The sequence below is a fragment of the Pelodiscus sinensis genome, chromosome 2 (assembly GCF_049634645.1).
Source record: "Pelodiscus sinensis isolate JC-2024 chromosome 2, ASM4963464v1, whole genome shotgun sequence".
Classification (NCBI taxonomy): domain Eukaryota; kingdom Metazoa; phylum Chordata; order Testudines; family Trionychidae; genus Pelodiscus; species Pelodiscus sinensis.
In genome coordinates this window covers 63008073-63031534 of record NC_134712.1, presented here as the reverse complement: position 1 = coordinate 63031534, position 23462 = coordinate 63008073, and the positions used below count along the sequence as shown (strand labels likewise).

The 23462-nt window shown below is 42.7% G+C and overlaps 1 protein-coding gene across 2 annotated transcripts in view; it reads right to left on the bottom strand.

The window, feature by feature from the left end:
• Positions 1-19470, bottom strand: part of CYP7A1 (cytochrome P450 family 7 subfamily A member 1) — a 42951-nt gene extending 23481 nt beyond the window's left edge. Inside the window, exons 1-2 of one of the 2 annotated variants that reach the window (XM_075920657.1) lie at positions 15253-19470; positions 10101-11113 (exon numbers count right to left, since the gene is read on the bottom strand). The gene's annotated coding sequence lies outside the window, so the exon portion shown is untranslated. Of the gene's footprint in view, positions 1-10100; positions 11579-15252 lie in introns of those variants that run through there. The other variant, XM_075920658.1, reaches the window with a different exon arrangement.
• Between the last annotated feature and the right edge of the window lie 3992 nt (positions 19471-23462).

The window sequence follows — 23462 nt, the reverse complement described above, 5'->3', positions numbered from 1 at the left end:
GAAGAGAAGCAGGGGGGGTGCTGGGCTTGGGTGGAGTCACATGGGGGGAGGGTATCACATGGGGAAGTGATATGGTTCCCCTTAGCTGGTGTACCCTCATGTCCCCTGTCAGTAGGAAATTATGTTTACTTGCACCACCAGTGCTTTTTTTGTGACGGTACTGCCGGGTACTCAGTACTGGCACCTCCAGTCAGAACTTACCTGGAAAGAACGGAGCATACTGGCACCTCTTTATGCAAATGTCCGACAGCTGGTTGGGCCACGTGTCTTAAAAGGGCAATGCCGGCCCCACCCTGCCTTTTTTTGTTTGGTTGGTTTTTTCCTCAACAACTTTTCCCCTGAAGTACTGGCACCTTAATTTTTTACAAAAAAAGCACTGTGCACCACTAATGGGCTCCAGTTCTGCCCTGTGTTGTCTTTAGGGCCAGGAAAGTATTCACTAGATAACACAACATGTTGAAGGATTCCTGGTACTACAATGCACCCCAGATCCAATGGAGTCAATGCACATACTGTGACTGTTAGCATTCACTAGCCAGAGGCAAATACTATCAGTAATAAAATACACCTAGCAGCACTTCCATCTTGGCCATGAATCAGAGCCAGTGCTGGCAGAGAATGGACTGAGGGTTAGACTATATCTTCAATGTCACAGCCTTGATGAGGAGGGGATGTGGAGCTATACTGTCCATAAAAAGAACACTAAAAAGATTATGCCAATTTCTCATGAAGCCACTTTCACACATGCATAGCTTGATGATGCACATTGATCTGCCAAGAATGCACCTGCTCCACTCTGTGGGCCAATGCAGAGGAGTGAGGTAGGTCATGAATTCTTTAGGTCACTGCTCTCCACACAGTGCAAGCAAAGGAACTGTTATTGTTCCCTCAGAAGTTATCCAGGGTATAGGGGTGCTTCTTGTTATCTCTGTGAAGTTCCCAGTCCAGCTTCAAGTGAGGCTGAGACCACGCTGCTTTCTCTGTCCTCATGGCTATCACCTGTGATGTCATGACTTGACCCATAATATTTAGAAAAAGTGTATAAAATAGGCTGACGTGTGTTACATAATTTGTTCCCACTGTGAGTGATAGCTTCATCATTCGGGAGCAATGGAGCAGAGAAGAGAAATGGGTGAGTTATGAAAGTGCAGTGATAGTTGATAACAAATGTCCCTGGTGAAGAGATACTTTGCCTTTTTGCTGCATTTCTCCATTTTGTGAGATCTTAATTAACATCAGCCATCAAAAGAACCAGAGAAAGCAACACAAAAAGAAAGCTGCAGTTCACAGATCAGCAATATATGGCATTGCTTCTAAAAGATACTTTCTCTTATTAACTTTCACAATTATATCAGTGAAATATGTAAAACCTTTGTTGGGAGCATATCAACAAAGAATGAAAATGGGAAACAAAAGTTTAGAATAGCCGCAAGGTATCTGCTTCTAGCTCAGCATCCTCTTACTTGACTGGAACATCATTGATGATTATAAAACTTCTCCACCTAGTGGCATTCCATAAACTGACACTTGTATAATGTATTCTACCTCTTGATAGTGATGGAACTTATTTCTATTACCATTAGTGACTTTTGAAAGGACGATTGTATCCTCCTTAAAAGTATTCTTCTTCCTTATAAATTAAATATAGGGCTTTTGAAAGTTATTGTACTAATAGCACTTGAGAAGGAAGCCTTTATTTTAGTTAGACTAAAGGTAATTTAGGCAGGAAGTGGAAAGGTAGCCTTCCCCACACTACTCTGCCAGTTTAATCCAGCTTTGTCTTCCAGGGCTCAGATAAAATCTGGCCTCACTGGAGTCAATGGAAGAGTTACTGCTGACTTCCATAGGGCCAAGATGTCATTCTTCCTTTCTAATAATGAGCAAGCAGTCCAGTGTCTACTAATAGCCTATCCTGGGAGGGAATTATCAGCACTGCACAAGAAAAGACTACTGCACTGGCTAGGCAGTCTGGGTAGGTTGGAAGATGTATGCATATACAAAGACATGCTCTCAGAAGAAACTAGAACAACAGGACACCACAAGCTTTGCTATATAGTCACATGCAAGTGAGAGATGAAGGAATTTGGAATTGATTCTGACCAATGGGAAATCTTGGCAAATGATCATAACAAGAGGAACTATCATCTTCATTGGCATCTCAAAATCCATGATAGAAGTTAGCTCCTACAATTTGAAGAGGAAAAAAGCCTGTAGAAAGCAATCAGCACCCAACCAAGATACCTGCATTTGTAATAAATGCCAAAGATCAAGCAAATTTCAGATTGGACTATTCAGTCACATGAGACATTGCAAACCATCTATATCATAGACTGCAATTCCCATTGTCTCTCACAGATGAAAGGATGCCAACAATTCTAAAAAGTACAAAGTCTGGTTTAAAAGTCAGATAGTATATAATCTGCAATATCTCAAATTAAGGTTATTAACTTTAACAATACAGTTTAGATATTGGCATCCAAATATTCTGGTATCTCCCGCATAAAAGATTATGCTAAGAGTAGCTTATAGAAAATGAATATAGCGATGAGTGTAGATTATCCCTCAGTGTAATTGAGAATTTAGGATAGGAAGGTCCACGGCAAATTTAAAAGATCAGGGTGCATCTACACAGCAGGGCTTAACTTGAAATAAGCTACACAAATTGAGCTACACCAATTGCGTATCTTATTTCAAAATAGCTTATTCTGAAATTGGGAGCATCACAGCACTTATTTTGAAATAGATCACTCTTCCTCTGACTTCCCTTATTCCTCATACAGTGAGGGTTACAGAAATCAGAGTAAGAAGTCCTTCAGCTTGACAGTATTTCTACATTATTTTGAAATAACTGCCTGCTGTGTGGATGTGGACTAAGTTATTACAAAGTAATGCTAGTTATTTCGAAATAATGTTGCTGTGTAAATGTACCCTCAGAGAAGTATTTCAGCCACTCTAGCACCTACTTATTGATTTGCTTATGAATGTTTCCATATGAGAAGTAGAACATTGTAAAATTGTATAGAGCAACATTTCCATTTCACTGATGAAAAATTGTAGTGGATGTACTGCTTCTGTGTAATAATCTAAAAATAATGATCTGTAAGAATCTTATGAACACAGTATGTGACCTGGTTAGTCTGGTCAGTCATTATATAGCCTATTTTGGGTTACTTGGCTTTCGTATTGGTATAGTTTAATAGGGAGCTGTTAAATAGAAAAAGAAAGAGACAACACAATGGTTTTAGATAATCAATCTCCTAACAAACCCATGGTACTGATTACAAAACAACAGCTGACATTTTTAGCAGTGAAAACGCTACTTCCAGTTTTCAGCTCAAAGCTATATAGCTGTTTTGCCAAAACTGGCACACTGAACAGTTAAAAAGACTCCCTGGAGACAGGGTAGGGATGCAGGGTTGTTGTTAGTGAGTTTATCACCTAGGCAACAGACAGTCTCAGAGAAGGGCCTGCAAGAACGTCTGAAGCAGTTAGGGCCTTCCGGAACTTCCAGGCAATAGTAATCTTTAGACAAAAAAGGCATGGGTATAGACTGTTCCTCATCGTACACGGTCTTTTTCTATGAAATACTTTGGTTCCAAATAAAAAACTTTTGGTTTAAGAAGGTTATTATTGGTATAGTGCCCCCTCTCCATCCGGTTACCTTCATTAATGCCAATCTGCTTACAGGTTTTGATGGACAGGTCTGGGTTCTTCTGGATCCCGCAGCCCACTCGGCAGGGTGTATCCTCTTTATTTTTCCCTATGAATTTATTTGGCAGCACCTTCCCCCCCCTCCCCCCATCACTCCTTCCTGGCAGGGTCAACAGGGCAGCTTGGGAGGAAAATTCTAGCCACAGGGAAATCCCCACTTACTTACCAGATAGTTAGAGACTTCCAAGAAATAACACAAACACATACAATATATTCAACACAATAATTATATTAAGCAGGAGACAAATATAACATAACAGGGTAAAATACTATTTTTAGGTTCACCGGTGCCCACTCTGCTAATACCTGTGACTTGCCCCAGTCACATGACTTGATGTAGCAAAGAACAGTTACTTACCTCGTAACTGTGATTCTTCGAGATGTGTTGTTCATGTCCATTCCAATATAGGTGTGTGCGCGCAGCGTGCATGTGCTGTTGGAGACTTTTCCCTCAGCAGTACCCTTAGGGCCAGCAGGAAGCCCCCTGGAGTGGCGCTGATATATCGGCCCATGTATACCTCTGCTGGCCCCCTCACCCACTCTGTTCCTTACCTGCATATTCCGGATAAAGGGTGGTGAGCAGGGATTTGGAATGGACATGAGCAACACATCTCAAAGAATCACAGTTACGAGGTAAGTAACCGTTCTTTCTTCTTCAAGTGATTGCTCATGTGCATTCCAATATAGGTGATTCCAAAGCGGAACCTAACGTGGTGGAGGGCCGATGTCAAAACCAAGGAGGAGTTAAGGACTGCCTTACCTAGGGCAGCATCCGCTCTGGCCTGATGCAATAGTGCATAGTGATTGGCAAACGTGTGGACCGAGGACCATGTGGCAGCCCTACATGTGTCCAGGATGGGAACCTGGCTGCAAAAGTAGTGGAAGCTGCCACAGCTCTCATGGAATTTGCTCTAAGGGTCGGGGCTGAAATACCCACTATGAAGTAGCACTCCCTGATACAGGCAGTTATTCATGAGGTGATCCACTTAGTGGATACCGGTTGGCCTCTCATGCGTTCCGCGATGGCTACGAACAGTTGTGGTGATTTTCAGAATGGTTTGGTCCTGTCTAAATAAAAGGCTAGTGCCCTACAGACGTCTAACATGTGTAAAGCTTGCTCTTTCCCTGATGTATGCAGTTTGGGGTAAAAAACTGGTAGAAAAATATCCTGGGAAGTTTGGAATGCAGAAACGACCTTCGGCAGAAAGGCTGGGTGAGGGCGGAGCCAAACCTTGTCCTTAAAAAATACTGTGTAGGGGGGATCTGACGTCAGCGCCCTAAGCTCAGACACCTACCTCACGGATGTGATTGCAACTAGGAGGGATACCGTATATGATAGGTAAAGGAAGGAGCACATGGCTAGCAGTTCGAACGGGGGCCCCATAAGATTAGCTAGCACCAAGTTTAGGTCCACTGGAGAATGGGTTGCCGGACATGTGGATACAGTTTGTCCATGCCTTTTAGGAACCTGTTGACCATTAGGTTGGCAAATAGCATTTTCCCTCCCTTCCTCTGGGTGGAAGGCCAATATAGCCACTAGGTGGACCTTAATGGAGGAGGAAGAAAGATGCTGGAGCCTAAGGTCCAGCAGGTAATCCAGAATTAGGGGGACTGGTGCCCACCTCGGCTGTACTCCCTTTTGAGAAGCTCAACAGCAAAACCGCTTCCACTTTGCAAGGTATGTGGTTCTAGTGGAAGGTTTTCTGCTACCCAGATGGACTTCCTGAACTCGTGGTTAGAATCCGGGACTGGGTGAGGGCGACACCTATTGTTCCTGCCATTATTACCCCCGCCCCTAAGATGGGTAAAATCAGGGCATGGGCCCTGTGGAGGCATTCTAGGAGTTTTCCTATTAGTATATGAACGCCTCTGGTTGGAAGGTGTGTGAAGGGCCAAGGACTTTAATGTGGCTCTCCTGTCCTTCAGGCCATAGAGCCGCTGGTCAGTTTGCTCAGAGAAGAGCGACGTGCCTTCGAAAGGGCAGTCCAGCAAGGAGTTTTGGACTTCCGGTGGCACTCCAGAGCCCTGGAGCCACAAACTGCAATGCAGAATCACTCCGGTGGCCATGACTTGAGAAGCCACATCAGCCACATCGAGTGCTGCTTGTAGCACTGTTCAGGAAATTACTCTCCCCTCCTCCTGAAGGGCCTTATACTTCGCACGGGAGTCTCTGGGGAACAAGTCTGTAAACTTGTCCATTGATGCCTAGGTGTTGTAGGCATTGTCAGCCGACGGTCAGGGCTCCCTATATCTGTCCCTTAAGACCGGCTGAAGTTCTTTTAAATTGTGCTTGGTTCTGTTACAGCAACTGACGGAGTCAGGTTAAAACTTAAACAGTTACAGGTTTATTGAGGAAGCTTATAAATCATATGGTTACAATAGCTATTGCTCTATTTCTTAACTACTAGCAAAATATAGATCTTAAAAATGGTTACAAAGAAGATAAAGATAGAAAAATAGAAATAATGGTACCAAGTAACAGCTTACTCTTTCTATGGCTATGTCTAGACTGCAGGCTTCTTTCGAAAGAGGCTCTTTCGAAAGCATCTTTCGAAAGAGCCTCTTTCAAAAGATCGCGTCTAGACTGCAGGCAGATCTTTCGAAAGAGAAATCTGCTTTTTCGAAAGAGAGCACCCAGCGAGTCTGGATGCTCTCTTTCGAAGACGGCCTCTTTACATTGAAGAACGCCTTCTTTCGAAAGAGGAACTTTCGAAAGAAGGCGTTCTTCCTCGTGAAATGAGGTTTACCGCCATTGAAAGAAAAGCCGCGTTCTTTCGAAATAATTTCGAAAGAACGCGGCTTGAGTCTGGACGCAGGGGAAGTTTTTTCGGGAAAAGGCTACTTTTCCCGAAAAAACCCCTGAGTCTGGACACGGCCCCTGTGTACACTTAAGACAGAGGACCACATCCAGGTACAATTTTTATCCCCCTTCTGTGCCTCTCGACTCCAGCATGTCAGGCCAGGGCCGGTCCCTCAATTCCTAGGAAAGACGAAAATACGAGGTGGGCGTCCCCATAGAACCTCGGGAGGTCAAACACCTAACCCGACCAGCAGGTAGAGGGTAGAATGACACTCAAAGTGAGTGTGTGCTGGACCTATCTTATATACTCATGGGGTCACGTATTTCTCTTTCTTGTCTGTCATGCCAAATGGGGCTGGTCTGTCTGCTGTGAGACCAGTTCTTACAAGGGAGTTGTGAACTTAATTTACACTTGTAAGAGAGAATTGAGATGATTAAATTGGAAGTACGGGACATTGTTTTCTCAGTGGGAAATTCCTCTCCCAGGGACTGTGTGTGTTCGAATCAACATAGGTGCCAGCCTGACACTTCTTGCAGCCTCGAGCTTAGCTTATTTCCTTAATCGTTACTCAGAGTCAGAAACTTGCATATCCTGGTCAAAGCAGATCAAAGCTTAATGGCTATGCTGATCTTCTTATTGTTCCTTCTCTGCTCTGTATACAGACATCTCAGAGGGCAAGCAAGATTGTTTGAGATGGGGGGGGCTGCCTGGCTACAGGCATATCTGGACAGAAAGACTTGTTAGGTGGCAATTCAGTATTGGATGCCCCCGGATGAGTAGACTTTTCTACCCAGTAAGTCAGTCTTTTTAGCCTCCTTGTTCTTAGGGATGGCCGCAGGCCGTCCCTGCTTCTCCCTCTGCTTGACTGCCTGAACTACTAAAGAACCCAGGGGAGGGTGGGAGAAGAGGTTTCATTACCCTCCTGAGGAACAAAATACCTCTGTTCTGCACACTTATCAGTGGGGACACCGGGGTTTGCCACAAGGCTGCCAAGATCTTGGCAATGCCACTCTGGAGGGAGTGTCTGCATGCGAGATGTCGATGGTTGGGTCCGAGTCCTCAGAGACATTGTCCGCCTGGTCTCCCAGACTTTGGGCCAGATGACGGAGGAGGTCTTGGTGGGCCCTGGCATCCATGGAAAGAATGGAGGGCGCAGAGTCGGCCAGAGCCTCAACTGGGGAAGAGGACAATGACCCCTTTGCCATCTCGCCCACAGGGGCATCTGTACAGACTGGATCATCCGAAGTGGCCACGGAGGGAGGGGGGAGAGGTTGGCTCACCGGAGTCACGCTCTCCCCTGGGCCTGGGGACAACTAGCCCGGAATTAGCGAGTGGGCTGAAATGGGGGACCGGACCAAAGAAGTCTTCATGAGGGACTCGTGGACCTGACGTGACATAAGCCGGTCTAGGAGGATTCACATCCTAGCCCTGATGGTAGGCCCAGGGGGTCCAAAAAGGCCACTGGCCGGGTGACTGGGGCGGCCACGTCTGCTGGACCATCGGTGTATCAATGGACACAAATCTGATATTAGGAATGGCAACATACAAAAACCTGTAGGGGAACACTTCAATCTTCCTGGACACACAATTGCAGATCTAAAAGTAGCCATCCTGCAGCAAAAAAACTTCAGGACCAGACTTCAAAGAGAAACTGCTGAGCTACAGTTCATCTTTAAGTTTGACACAATCAACTCTGGATTAAACAAAGACTGTGAATGGCTTGCTAACTACAAAAGCAGCTTCTGCTCTCTTGGAATTCACACCTCCAGATCAGCTGCTAGAAGTGGGCCTCATCCTCCTTGATTGGATCCACCTGGTCATCTCCAGCCTGATCCTGGCCTGCATATTTATTCCTGCCTCTGGAAATTTCCACTACATGCATCTGACGAAGTGGGTCTTTGCCCACGAAAGCTTATGCTCCTACACTTCAGTTAGTCTATAAGGTGCCACAGGACTCCTCGTCGCTTTAAAAGATGGTGCACTCACAAACTCCATGAATGATCCTCAGGTTCATGGATGACTCTGGACTCCTCAGTCACTGCGGAGGGGCTGATCTCTGCTAGCAAGGATCCTCTTCAGGCAGGAATCAGGCTGCTTCGGTCCCAGGATTTCCCCTCACCACAAAGGGGTGCAGGGCTCAAGGTGCAGATTATACAACTGTACTAAAATCCAAAGTGTAGTCTCCTAGCCCATCGTCCAGACACACACACAGCAGGCAGCAGCCCTGAACTAGCAGACAAAGCAGAGCTGACCATGTGGTGAAAGGTCTCACCTAGGGAACTGGAGGGCTAACTCAGCCTGGCTGGGGAAGTTTCCCAACAAACTCTACAAACTGGGAATCAGGAGTGGAGAAACTAAAAGCCCAGCTGAGGGATCTTGCTTTCAGGTCCCTAGAGGCCAATTCTCAGGGGGAACCCTGCATGCAGGCCTGGGGCTTACCAGCTCCCCACACAGCCAGTCCTGCCCTTGCCCTGGCTGGCTCCAGACGGACTCATAAAAAACAAAATGGCTTCTCCCCTCTCCTGAACTCCCCAGGAGGGGAATCTCACTCCCTTTTGGTTGCTGGGCAGACTGAGTTTGCCTTGGCTCCCCCTCCCTACCAGGGACAGTGTGCCTCTCCCTGACCTGCCAACAGAAGAGCCCCAGGAATCTAGGTAATCTCCTTGGGGGTTACACTGGTGGGTAATGAAGGTAAGGGAAAGCATTGCCTTCCCAAAAAAGGCAGGGAGGACCTCCCCATGTTCCAGCCAGTCTGATAGGCTGGGGCCGCATGGCTACCTGGCCAACACGGAAAGCTGGGGCTCCGGCACAGCTGCCTGGGAAGGCTGGGGCCATGGAGTGGCTGCCCAGAAGCTCTGGAGGCTAGGCCTGCAATGTGACTGCCTGGCTGCTCCAGGGTAGCTGGAGTAGAGAAGACACTAGCCTTGGGCAGGGGCCAGCAGCCATAATGGGTGGGGGGGAATCTGGAGGTACAGGGCAGGAGTCAGTGGCCACAATGAAGGCTGGGCTCCAGTAAGCACAGAAGGGGTGAGGCCTTGGGTGGAAGGGGCGGAGGTTAGGCTTGCCTCTCCAAGCCAGCCATTCACCCACCACCCATGATCAATGAATATATTCAGTGGTCATATATATGTAACCCCCCTTTCCCCCCCGGGTTACTGGGGAGCAGGTCACACTCACAGGTGTGCCTGGGCGCCTGATGTTTTAACTCAAAAAAGATCCTGAGCACCCCAGTGGTGATGGTGTTTAGTTGGGAAAGCCCTATCCACCCCCTTGCTGCAGTCCCTTGCTTGTAATGAATGTAAAATGGCGGTGTCTCCACCTGGCTGGCCTTGTACACACTCACTGGAACATAGCCTCCAGGAACATACTCATTTCAACATAAATCTGGATCTAATTCCGGCACACCTACAAATCATATACATCTAATAGAATACTTTAAAATAAACAATCTTAACTTAAATAAACAGGGATTAACAGATTTAGCAATGAATAGCATTAACAAAACACATAACAATAATTGAAGCTTATATAGCTAACATTTGTACTACCAGTGACCCCACCCCAGAGTGTGCACACCCCTGGACTCACAGTCCCAGACGCTTGCGTTGGCACGCTGATGTTGCAGCTGTAGTGGAGATTCGGTCCAGGCTAGACAGCAGCTCTGTCCCAGGTAGCACTTTTTCAACAAGGCCCAGAAACTTACTGCCTCATGCTGTGCCTATAGGAAGCAGCCTGCAAACTCCCAGTTACAACAGGCATCTAGTCCCGGTCTGTAGCTGCACTCCAACAGCCCCTGGACTGGATCAATGACCTTGGTAACAGCCTGGCTCCCCCCTCGGTTCTAAACTCCAAGGCAGAGTCCCAGACTGCTAGGCCTCCTTTCTTCATGCACATGGAGAGAGAGCCCTCTCCCACACTAGAGTCCTTCCTTCTTGTTTTTCTCACGGGCTCATGGGAATTGTAGTCTGGATTGTAGCACAATCAGAGGCCCCTTTAGTAAGGAGACTACATATATATCAATGGTCATAGCTCCAGGAGGGCAGAGAGCTATAGGTATTGAACCTAAGTCAGACCTCCTGAGGTAATCATAGTTGGTACAGAGGGAACTGCATCCCCGGGTCTGTTCTGAGAATAAGAGAATCATGTTATTCTGCCCTTTTGAGGTCTGAAAGGGGGAAACTCAGGCTACGTCTACACTGCAGGGGTTTTGAGCAAGAAGTCTTTTGTGGAAGAGTTCTTGCGCAAAAGCTTCTTGCGTAAAAGCACATCCACACCTCAAAGCACATCGCTTTTGTGATACGCTTTTGCGCAAGAGAGTGTCCACACTTGCACTTGTGCTTTTCCAGATAGGCTCTTTTTGTACAAGAAACCCCTGCGGAGCCATTCACGCATGCCTTTTTGCGCAAGAGCTGTAGCACAAAAAGGAGTTATGCCTCGTAGAAGGAGGTATACCTACACCGCAACAAGCCTCTGTTCTGTCGACTGATTGTAGATTTTCTTGTGCAAATAAGCACTTGAGATGTAGACATTCCACAGATTTTTGTAGACGTAACCTCAGAGATCAGAGGGGGTCAGAAGTGCAGGTAGCCTGGAATCTATGACTAAAAACACCAGACATTATGTTAATAGTCGGTATGAACCTGACAAAATTAGTGTCAAACTTGTCTGTCCACTCCTCTCGTCTGAGATTTCAGGCTTTTTCTGAGCACTGTTTATCAGCTGCGTCCTCTGGTCTATGTATCTGAACCTGACATAGTACCCTAAACTCAAAATAAGATACTCAATTTACATTCTGCAAATTGCGTATCTTATTTTGATTGTATTTCGGAATAACTTATTTCAAAATTTGGCGTGTCTACACAGCACCAAATTTTGAAGTAATGTGCTATTTCAAAACATCCCTTAACTATCATGGAAAGAGGGTTATAGGGATGTCAGAATAGCACACCCAGTATTTTAAAAAATATTTTGAAATAATGGGCATGTTTAAAAGACACAGGGTAGCTATTTTGGGATACCTTCAATATCCAGAAACAGCCCCACTGTCTAGACGTACCCTAAGGGTACGTCTAGACTACATGCCTCTGTCACCAGAGGCATGTAGATTAGGCTACCAGGCATAGGAAAATGAAGCGGCAATTTAAATAATCGCTGCTTCATTTAAATTTACATGGCTGCCGGGCTGAGCCGATCACCTGTTTGTCGGCTCAGTGCGGTAGTCTGGACGTGCGGGTGTCGACATCAAAGGCATTTGTCGACCACCCAGGTAAACCTCATCCCAGGAGGCATACCTGGGTGGTCGACAAATGCCTTTGATGTCGACACCCGCACGTCCAGACTACCGCGCTGAGCCGACAAACAGCTGATCGGCTCAGCGCGGCAGCCATGTAAATTTAAATGAAGCGGCGATTATTTAAATCGCCGCTTCATTTTCCTATGCCTGGTAGCCTAATCTACATGCCTCTGGTGACAGAAGCATGTAGTCTAGACGTACCCTAAGTGATAACCCAATCAAATTAGACTCTTTTTCTACCACTCTTCAGAATTTGTCTACCTTCTTTTGATAGATTTTTATAAAAAGCATATCCTATGATTAAGTTGTCTTAAAATAAAAGGCTAAAAAAATGTAAGATAAACAATTGAAATAAACATACCTTGGCCCAATACTCTCTGGTCTTGCATAGGCAAGTCCAAATCCTTAAGGTTACATAAAAATCAGAAAATATGGTTCTGTGTCAAGTCCTGTCTGATTCTTACCATGGCAATGTAGCACCGGTGCAGCTCTCACATCCTCTGGTACCTGGTAACCTGTTTTCTTTCTGTCAGTTATATCTTCAAGAGATTTTAAAGCGAATGTTTTAGAACTCTTCTGCAATGAATTATATTTGCACTGGGAAAATCAATGTTTCTCTAGTTCAATATTGGGAAGTGGTTTTCTCTCTCTTTTGTTCCAGCATAATAGTCACTCAACATATCATAGATCAGTGGTTTTTCAAACTTTCTTCTCATGACCCAGTTGAAGAAAATTGTTAGATGTCCATGATCCAGCACAATTTGATTAGAGTGTGGGCTCCAGGGTGGGGTTTAGAATGAGAACTTTAGGATGAAAGAGGGGTCTCTGGATTTGGGAGTGTCAGGGCTGGGGCAGAAGGTGCTTATCTTGAGCCATTCCTGGTCAGGGGTGCAGCGGGGTATTAAGGCAGGATTCCTGCCTCTCCTGGTACTACAGATCATGCTGCACCCCAGAAGTAGCTAGAAACAGGTTTGCAGCCAATGGGAGTGCAAAACTAGTGCTCGAGTCAGTGTGCAAAGCCCTGTGCGCTCCCCACCCCCTTTATCTAGGAACCAGGCCTGCTACTGGCTGCTTCTGGAGTGCAGCACAGTCTGAGGTACCAGAACAGATGGGTAGCCTGCCTTAGCACCCCCACTGGTCACCTAATACCCTGCAGCAACGAGGCCCAGTGCCTGACATTCCATAACCCAGTACTGGGTTACAACCCATAATTTGAAAACCACTGCTTCTTGAGAATGAACAGGTTGGTATATCTGCTTTCCATCTATAATTTCCCAGGAATAACAGACCAATCAATCTAACTTTAATATCTGGAAAGGTACTGGAACAAGTTTTAAACAAGCAGTCTATAAGCACCTAGAAGATAATAAGGTAAGTAATAGCCAACAAGGTTTTGTCAAGAACAAACCATGCCAAGCCAACTTAATGTTCTTCTTTGCCTGGGATACTAGTTTAGTGGACAAGTAGAAGGCTCTAGATACAGATATTCTCATAAGCAAGCTACAGAAATGTGGTCTAGATGATGTCATCAGTCAGAGTTTGGGGGTTGTTCCAGTGGGTTCCTGACAGGTCCTCTATTCTGTCAGTGCGTACTACTTTTGGCTGCATGCTAGAAAACCAAAAAACTTTTTGGAAAACCATTTTTGAAGACCAATGGTTCTCTATCAAACCAGGAGGATATATCTTGTGGGATCCTGCAAGGATCACTTCTGGGCCCAGTAGTGTTCTATATTTACACTAATCACTTGGATAATGGAGTGAAGATTATGCTTATAATATTTACAAATGAGACATATTTTGTTCATGCTGGCTATCCTACATGCTTTTACATTGATTGTTTAATAATTTGTTCCAATATATTTTCCAGATATCTAAGTTAGACTGATTGGTCTATAATTTCCCATATCCAATTTGTTTCCTTTTTTAAAGATAGGTACAGTTTTTCGCCTTCTTATGTCCTCTGGACCTCACCCATCCTCTGGGAGTCCTCAAAGAAAATGACTAATGGTTTCAAGATTGTTTCAGATAGTTAAATGTATTCAAGTCAGCGGGGCCTAATGAAATTCATCCTAGGTTATTTAGGGAACTATCTAAATATTGTTTATTTGTTCTTTCCCTATTTTGGCTTCCATTCCTCTTCCCCTTATTAATATTGTGTTGAGTATCTTGTCACCATTAACCTTTTTAATGATGACTGCATCAAAATAGGCATTCATCTGCTCAGTCTTCTTGATGTGATATGTTATTAGCTCTTCTTCCCAACTAAGTAGCGAACCTAAGTACACTTTCCTTCATCTTTCTGTTGCTCCTAATATATTTAAAGAACTGTTCCTTTCTGCCTTTTATCACTCTTGCTAAGTGTAAGTCATTCTGTGCACTAGCCTTTCTGATTTTGTCCTTACATGTTTATGCTATTCTTCCATATTCTTCCTTAGAAATTTATCCATGTTTCCACTTTTGATAGGACTCCTTTTGTAGGACTTGCCCTACTTATTAACATGAGTGAAGGTTATTTTATTGGTAAAGGTTTTTTTCTGTAATGCTTTTAACTTTAAGAATAAATGTGTTTGCTTAGAAAAAATACTGTGTTGTAATTTATGGCTGCTGGTAGTTACAGAAGAGAAAGCAAAGCTCAGGTTCTGGCCTGTTTAATCTTGCTTGCTGAATAAATTAGAGTATAAGCAGAGGTCTGTGCAGCCTCAAAAACCCTGTTTAGGAGGGAGGGAGCAAGAGAGAGACCCAGGTCTCTACCAAAGCAAAGTAATCACTGAGGAGCCTGGATCCTAGAGTTGGTGTCCTCAAGAGACCAGGGAGGGGTAAATACAGCTGCAGTTGCCCTGGACCAGATCATTTGTTCTCCATAATTACAAATAATATGAAATATGTCTTCTGGACAGATAGTTTCCCCTCTGTTATCAAATAAGCAGATTTTAATAACATTTAGCATTGATATTTGTTTTGATTTTACTGTGCTTGTTTTGTTTCCTTGATCACTGGTAGCAAAGGGAGTCTACGCAATTCCTGATCTTTGATACTGGTAAATAGGGATGCAAAGAATCAAGATTCGGTAAGATTTCACTTCAGAACAAATTGAAAAGAAGGAACAGCCAGGGAAGCAGAAGCAAAGTGCGAGTGAAAGAGAACACAAAAAAGAAGTAGCAAATCACACAGAATTGGAGAAATGACGAAAAGAGTTATGTATAATAATAGTTTACATTAAAATATAGTCTCAAAATTTGTGCAATATCATTTGGTTAAAGATAAGACTCCTGTTAAAACACCATATTAAAAACATAACTTTTATGTGTTTTAAGTGAATAATTAAAAGCACTCAGAGAAAAACAGTTTTAAAACCAAAATTTAAAAACTCACAAAACAGCAGTTTTTAGTATAAAAACATTACTGTGCAGCAGAGAGGAGTTATGTAAAATCCCAACAGAAACTTACCTTAATCTGCTTAAAGCATGTGACAAGCCATGTTGTGTTACTCCAGCAGATGGAGCAGGAAGTCAGAAGCAGCCTTTTTCTTTCTGTTCCTCCAGATTGTAAAAGCAATAAAAATGCATAGCTAAAATGTCCTTTGTCCAAACTGCATTTTGCTATTGTATAGCTGTATGTAAACAACTTATTCTATTTCTGTAAACATCAAAATCTTGGTACCAAAATCACTAGAATGTTTCATATCTCTATTTTTTTCTTTCAAGTTGGTAAAGGCTGTAGAACTGGCACTTAGCTTGCTTATGCCAGGGCATGAGCTGAAGGGAGAGACTTCCTCCAAAGGAAAATTAGGAAAAAGGAAATATATAGTACTTTTGCGCAAAAGTGTCCGTGCCAATCTAGATGCTCTTTTCCACAAATGCTTTTAACGGAAAAACTTTTCCATTAAAAGCATTTGCGGAAAATCATGCCAGTCTAGACGTAGCCAACAGGTTTAGTTTGTTCAGCAATTTAGTGGCAGACTTCCAAGTAAAACCCATGAGTTGCAGAAAGTAGTGTTACAAAATAGTGGCTTTCCTTCTTCTCTAAGTCAGTATTGAGACCGTGCTTCACGAAAGTATGCAGTGTGCTGCTGATAGTGCTTTTTTCCTCCCATGAGTTATAAAATGGAAGTTCTGACCACTTAGTGTGATTAAAGATCCCATGGCACTTTTCGTAAGAGTTGCAAAAAAAAGTCCCAGTGCCCTGGATCAGTTCCAATTCACTTAATAACATTTTATCTAAACCACAGCTACAGTTTCAGCAGGGTATAGTGGAACATTTGCTGCACTTCTACTGCCTACAGAGATGCACTCAGTCATTTCATTTTATTGATATATTTGAGGACTACATTATAATTATCTAGTCTGATGTCCTACCCAATAGTTCCTCCATTAATCCCCTAACTTCTGTTTGATTTAGATTGTATGTTCTAGAACATGTAATCTTGATTTAGAGATTTTAAGAGACTGAAAATCTACCACATCCCTCTTTACCTGTTGTTCCAATGGTTAATTTTACTATTAAAAATGTGAACTTTATTTCTATGCTAATCTGTCCAGTGCAGCTTCTAGTCTCCATCATATTAAAACATGGACTCATGCAAAATAGCAAAAGACTTATTAGCTCATTCAGTCACTATCCCTGCCACTAGAAACCTGCCTTTGGTTTAGTCACAGAAAAAACACAATGAGCCCTTTTATGTATAAATGTAGAAATTTGCTCCACCCATTTCCTGACTTTTCTTTCCTGTCTCTTGTCACAAGGAATAAATCAGACTTGTGTGATGAAAGAGACTGTTGTCTGTAGGGTCTCTACCTCATTAGTTCCAGAGGATGAAAAGTGTGTTCATTTGAAGCTGGGGAAAGGCAAGTTTGGGCCTGCCCAAAGTTAAAGGATCTCATCCTCAATTAAGAAGTATAAACCACTAAATCCAGGCTTCAGTTGATTATGGGGGACAAAAAATGAAATAACAGAAGCAGAAACTAGGTCAGAAAAAATTAATCAGGAATTTAGACAACACCAATTGAAGAACCCCAGACCGAGCCCACTGCTCTTCAAAGGCATCTAGGGATTCAGCGGACACTGCTCCAGGGATTCTCCTGGAGGCATGTTCATATGACAGATCAGAAATAGATCTCAGTGGTTGCAGAACACCACGTTAGTATCCAGCTGTCTTGGCCAGTGCCAGCAGGAGGTTGGTGAGGAGGCCCCATGACTTTATAGCACCATGCATAGGGTGTCCATTCATCTGGTAATGCGAGGGAAAGTGCAGCCAGAACTTCAGTAAGAGATTCTGGAGTTGGAAAATGTGTAATATTTGAAGTACTGGGACAGATTCATCTAGGCCCACCCAAAACTAAAGGCCATCCCCCTCGAGGCTCCAATTAATTACAGAGGACAACAAATGAAAAATCAGGAATGGAAGTGAGGCCAAAGGTTGAAAATCAAGGAAGCAGAGAGGCACACAGAGCAGAGAAGCCTGGACAGCACCAACTGTCATTGAAAGCTGTCCAGGGAATGAGTGAACACTTTCCAGAGATGTGATTGAACAAGGGAATGGAAACAGTCAGCAGACCCAAAGAAATCTGCTGTCCAGCTTCCTTCTCCTCGTATGCTGAATGGCCATGATGGCCAATCCCAGGAGGAGGTTAAAAAGGCTGTTCTGCAACTTTGTGGACCCATGGATGGGAAGTGCATAAATCAGGAGGTATGGGATAAAAATGCACCCAGAACCTCAATATGAATCTGGAGTCAGATGAGTACTGACTAATAAAGTGCTGCAGAATGCTAATTTCTCAGGGGGGTGCCTGGGAACAAACTACAGGCAACTCAAACTGGGTACCCAAAATGTATGTGTATTTCTTTTTACTTTATTATCTTAGTGTTGCAGTTCCCCGTTTGTAAAATCGGAATTGTACTATTCCCTCATCTCACAGGAGTGCTATGAACATAAGTTCATTCATTTTTGTAAAGCACACTGATGAGCACCATAGGAAAACATATGGAGAAATTAAAAATTCTGCCATCAAAGCCATGCTGAATAGTGCGCAGTAAAGAAATTATAGAGTTACTTGCTGAACCAGGAGAAAAGTGCCTCATTCAGTTAGCACTGTCCCTTGTTAGAATGAACCATAATGGAAAAAATAGCACATGGACATGTGAATAAAAAAATGTATCATCATGTGCCCGCACAAGGCCAAATTAACATTGCACAGACAACCTTCATTGTGGAATTTCTTAACGTTTCAGTGTTTGATTTTGCAACCTTATAATGTTCTTGTAATGTAGATTTTTTGATAATTATATCTGCAACATTTGTGATAGATCCTCTTTGACATATACAAATACACAAAATGTCCTTGTTCTCCATCAACTTTAAGTGACTCTTCACAACTGTTTTCTGTTGAATGCTCAGAGAGCTGTCTTATGTACAAAACACAGCATATTTACAGTTCAAAAAGAAAAATACCCTAATTAGTTTTCATGGATTATTTTATGAGGAATTCTTCAGTTGCTGTTGAGTCATTACTTCCCATGGGTATAGTCTATTATTCTCAGGATGTTAGTACAAAAACACCAGAGTTTGTTTAAAAAAGTACTTCAACAGAAAATTACGAAGCTATTGGTTCCAATTTAAGTGAGCAAAAAAAAAAAAAAAGATGATTTCATAATGTGATTGCTTTGTTCTCAAACAATAGATCTAATTCTGTAACCCTTAGTCAAGCAAATCTCCTGTTAAATTTAATGGCTAAGAAATAAAGGACTTGTTTCCAAAACAGTGAATCTGAAAAGCTACTAGCCATACTTGATCTTGCTATTCAAAACAAAAAGAAACAATTTTATTTTAGAGTTTTTTAAATGTTATTTTAAATACTATTTTTAGTTCTACAATAACCCACAGTTAAATATTACTTTTAAATTACAATTATCTGATTTGTGCATTGTGGTAAAGTATATAACCACTTAGGAGTAACATTTGCAAGTTCTCCCCTTTATGTACACTAAGGGTATTTTAACCGCATTTTGTTGCATTTAAAAAAATATATATGTAACATTTAGAAGTCTAGTTTTAGCTATTAAAGTGATGTTACTGTCATATATAGAGTTAGAATATCTATCACATTTATCTTAACATTTTCTTTTATCTCAGGTTGCTAAGATACTTATCCCTATATAAATATTTTCACAGTATGCAAGGCTTGTTAAGTTATAGTTGTTAAAGACACTCCCACTTTTTCCTTCTGTCTTCTTTTCTTATTCTCCAATCCAGGAAAGGTCACTGCATCAATTCAGTACAGCAGAAACTAGCAGAAACTAAAACAGTAAATGCATTAGAAGAAATTGAAAATGTTCTAAGAATGAACCCCTAAAGAATGAGTCCATTTTGAAAACTTTGAAACAAAATTTAAAATTTGTTTACAAATACAGCCTTTCATTCTCTAGCCAGCTTTATGAATTACATTGGTGGTGATAAATTTTGGGTTTGGTGTATCAATTTATAAATAGTTTGTATGATCTGATTACTGTATGCATATATTGCAGGGGTGGGCAAAGGGTCCTCTACGGACCAGATCTAGCCCACCAAGCTGGTGGATCTGGATAGCAGTCACCTTGCTGCTTCCCTACCCCCATGCCAATCAGGGCCTGTGGAGAATGCAAACTCTCCTCGCCCCTGCAGGAGCATACAGTGACTAGAGAGACATGCAGGCTGTTTTAAAAGAGCCGGCATTTATCTCTCTAGCTGCCATGTAACTTTGGCGGGGGGTGACGGGGGAGTAGAGAGCTTTGCGCACTCCCTGCCTCCAGGCCAATCAGGCCCTGGGGGCAGGGAGCACACAAAGTCTCTCACATTCTGTCCCCACCCTGCCAGGGGCGTGCAGCAGCTAGAGACACTCCGACTGTTTTAAAACTGCTGCAATGTCTCGCTAACCGCCGTATGTTCTTGAGGGGGTGAGGAGACTTCACATGATCCGCTGCCCTCAGGCCGATTGGCCTGGGGGCAGGGAGCGTGTGCAAGGTCTCCTCCAGCTAGGCACCTTGAGGGAACTGCCAGCTGTTTTAAAACAGCTGGCATTTCCCTCTAGGGGGAGGAAGGAGGAAGACTTCTCATGCTCCCCCACCCCAGGCCAATCAGGGTGTGTGTGGGGGAAGCACAAGAAGTCTCATGGCCTCCTCCCTTCCACCCGAGGCCCCGTTCCTTCCGGGGTGGCCAAGAGCCACTTCTGAAATTTCTGTAGTGGCCCCCTTTTAAAAATTATTCCCCACGCCTGCTTTAAGAGGACATCAGTGTCAAATAGAAAAGGTAATTTTTAAACCTGCCTTGTATATCTTAGTGAATTTGACAATTTTCTCAATGAACATTTGAAAAATTATCAGTACTGTGGTTCAGGGAAGACCAACCTTTTAATGCACCAAGCGTACAATGAATTCCTTACTACAATGGCAGAGAAGCTCATAAAATAATTCACTGATGAAGAAAAGGATGCTAAGTACTATTCCATAATAGTCAATTCAACACCAAATGTGAGTCATGTAGACCATTTAACATTAATTTCAAGATATGTGTTGGGCAATGGTGAAGTTGAAGAGCAATTTCTTTGTTTTGTCCCACTAAAACCCCACACTTCTGAATGTTTAGAAACAACAGTTTTGGAAATCATTGCAAATTTAGGTTTGGGCATCAAAAATTGTTGTGGGCAGAGCTTTGATAACGCTGCAAATATGGCAGAAAATATTCAGGTCTACAGGTAAGACTGAACAATGCAAATCCCTCTGCTTTATTCAGACCTTGCTCTGGCCATTCCTTAAATTGAAGCTACAATGCTGCAGCTGCCTCTTGTAAAGGCGCAACACATGGTTTTGATTTTGTTCAAAACACGTACTTTTTTCGGTTTCCACTCATCGGTGGATTATGCTACAATCATACTTGGAGCAGGCAAATAGAAAACATTTGACAGTCAAAAGAATTTGTGACACCAGGTGGTGTGCTTGTGTAGAAGCTGTTTTGGGCTTTCAAAATGACCTATGATGTTATAAATAGACCCTTATAAGACATAGACACATCACATTCTGAAAAACCACATGTGAAAACTGAAGTAAAACCCTTAGCAGAAAAGTTTGAAGAATATGGTATTGCCGTTTTTACTATTTTACAAATTGCATCGACTATTCGATTAGTTGATTACTCTAAATTTAACATCCTTAGTCTATCCAACCTGCTCTTAAATATCTCCAGTGACAGAGATTCCACAACCTTGCTAGGCAATTTATTCCAGTGTTTAACCACTCTGATAATTAGGATGTTTTTCCCAATGTACAAACAAAACCCCCTTGCTGCAATTTAAGCCCATTGCTTCTTGTCCTATCATCAGAGGTCAAGGAGAACAATTTGTCTCCCTCCTCGTTACACCCTTTTAGATACTTGAAAATTGCTATCATGTCCCCTCTCAGTCTTCTCCTTTCCAAACTAAACAATCCCAATTATTTCAGTCTTCCCTAAGAGGTCATGTTTTCAAGGTCTTTAATCATTTTTGTTGCTCTTCTCTACACCATCTCCAATTTTTCCACGTCTTTCTTGAAATGTGGTGCCTTGAACTGGACACAATACTTCAACTGAGGCCTAATCAGTGCAGAGTAGAGCAGAAGAATGACTTCTTGTGTCTTGCTTACAACACTCCTGTTTATGCACCCCAGAATCATGTTTGCTTTTTTTGCAACAACATCATGCTGTTGACTCATATTTAGCTTGTGGTCATATTTAGCACCGTGACTGCTACATCCCTTTCTGCAGTAATCCTTAGTAGGCAATCACTTCCCATTCTGTATGTGTGAAACTGATTGTTCTTTCCTAAGTGGAGTATTTGTCCTTATTAAACTTCATCCTATTTACCTCAGACCATTTCTCTAGTTTGCCCAGATCATTTTGAATGATGACCGTATCCTCCAAAGCACTTGCAGCCCCTCCCAGCTTGGTATCATCTGCAAACTTAATAATTGTACTGTACTCGCTATGCTATCATCTAAATCATTGATGAAGATATTGAACAGAACCGGTCCCAAAACAGACCCCCGTGGAGCCTTACTTGTTATGCCCTTTCATATGATTGTGAACCATTAATAACTACTCTCTGAGAATGGTTATCCAGCCAGTTATGCACCCACCTTATTGTAGCCCCATCTAGTTTGTATTTCCTTAGTTTATTGATCAGAAGATCATGCGAGACCGTGTCAAATGCTTTACTAAAGTCTAGGTATACTATGCCCACCGCTTCTCCCTTATCCACAAGACTTGTTATCCTATCAAAGAAAGCTATCAGATTGGTTTAACATGATTTGTTCTTTACAGTTACCTATCACCTGATTGTCTTCCAGTTGTTTGAAGATGAATTCCTTAATTACTTGCTTCATTGTCTTCCCTGGTACAGAAGTTAAGCTGACAGGTCTGTAGTTCCCTGGGTTGTTCTTATTTCCCTTTTTATAGATGGGCACTATATTTGCCCTTTTTCAGTCTTCTGGAAACTCTCCTGTCTTCCATGATTTTTCAAAGATGATAGCTAAAGGCTCAGATAACTCCTCTACCAGCTCCTTGAGAATTCTAAGAAGCATTTCAGCAGGCCCTGGTGACTTGAAGACATCTAATTTTTCTATGTACTTTTAACTTGTTCTTTTTTTATTTTAATTTCTAAACCTACCCTACTTCCACTAGCACTCACTGTGTGAGGCATCCAATCACCATCCATCTTCTTGACAAAAACCAAAACAAAAAAGGCATTAAGCATCTCTGCCATTTCCAAGTTTCTTGTTATTGTTTCTCCCTCTTCACTGAGCAATGGACCTACCCAGTCATTGGTCTTCCTCTTGCTTCTAATATTTTTGTAGAATGTCTACTTGTTACCCTTTATGTCTCTAGCTAGATTGAGCACATTTTGTGCCTTTGCCTTTCTAATCTTGCCCCTTCATACTTGCATCGTTTGCTTATATTCATCCTTTGTCATTTGTCCTAGTTTCCACTTTTTATATGACTCCTTTTTGATTTTTAGAACATGTAAGATCACCTGGTTAAGCCAAAGTGGTCTCTTACCATACTTTCTATCTTTCCCGCGCAGTGAAATAGTTTGCTTTTGGGCCGTTAATAATGTCTCTTTGAAAAACTGCCAACTCTCTTCAGTTGTTTTTCCTCTTAGTCTTGTTTCCCATAGGACCTTACCTACCAGCTCTCTGAGTTTACTAAAATCTGCCTTCCTGAAATCCATTGCCTCTTTTTTGCTGTTCTCCCTTCTACCATTCCTTGGAATCATTAATTCTATGATTTTATTGTCACTTTCACCCAAGCTGCCTTCAACTTTAAAATTTTCAACCAGTTCCTCCCTATTTGATAAAATCAAATCTAGAACAGCTTTCCCCCAGTAGCTTTTTCAACCTTCTTACCAAGAATTTATTGGATAATCTGTGCTGTGTTAGTTTTGCAACATATGTCTGGATAGTTGAGGACCCCCATCACCACCAAATCCTGTGCTTTGGATGATTTTGTTAGTTGTTTAAGAAAGGCCGTAACCACCTCCTCTGCCCGGGTAGGTGATCTCTAGTAGATCCTTAGTATGACACTAACCCTTTTTACTCCTTATAACCTAACCCAGAGACTCACCGGCTATGTCTAGACTGTCATGATTTTCCACAAA